The 367-nt window shown below is 35.7% G+C and overlaps 1 protein-coding gene across 1 annotated transcript in view; it reads right to left on the bottom strand.

The window, feature by feature from the left end:
* Positions 1–367, bottom strand: part of LOC119591191 (splicing factor 3B subunit 2-like) — a gene marked incomplete in the record, with an annotated part of 8,760 nt that overhangs the window by 6,968 nt on the left and 1,425 nt on the right.

Genomic DNA, 367 nt, shown 5'->3' with positions numbered 1-367 from the left:
TAAGTCTAAGGCATGGTCTTTGTAAAGAGTTGAAACAGCTACTGCATCCTTTTCATGTGTTTCCGGTAAAAACTTGTTAAGGCCATAGGTGCTGTAAGAGTGAGAACAACCTATCCCATCCTCATGCCCTATGGTTTCATTCAATTATTTGCAAAGATAATGTACACATAAGACTTTACAATTTTATTTATAGGTCTCCACATACCCGAAGGGCATGATTTGAATATATTAGAGAAAGTGATTATTCTCTGCAAGGGTAACTAATTTTTTCCCCCCCCCTGTGGAATGAATTAGGTTAAGTCCTATAACCTGAGAATTATTCAAACAATTACCCTTTCCTGTGTGTTTTAATATATATTTTCTTGTC

This window comes from Penaeus monodon, chromosome 28 (assembly GCF_015228065.2).
Source record: "Penaeus monodon isolate SGIC_2016 chromosome 28, NSTDA_Pmon_1, whole genome shotgun sequence".
Classification (NCBI taxonomy): Eukaryota; Metazoa; Arthropoda; class Malacostraca; order Decapoda; family Penaeidae; genus Penaeus; species Penaeus monodon.
Note: the sequence above shows the minus strand (reverse complement) of the source record. Positions and strands in the feature narration are given on the sequence as shown.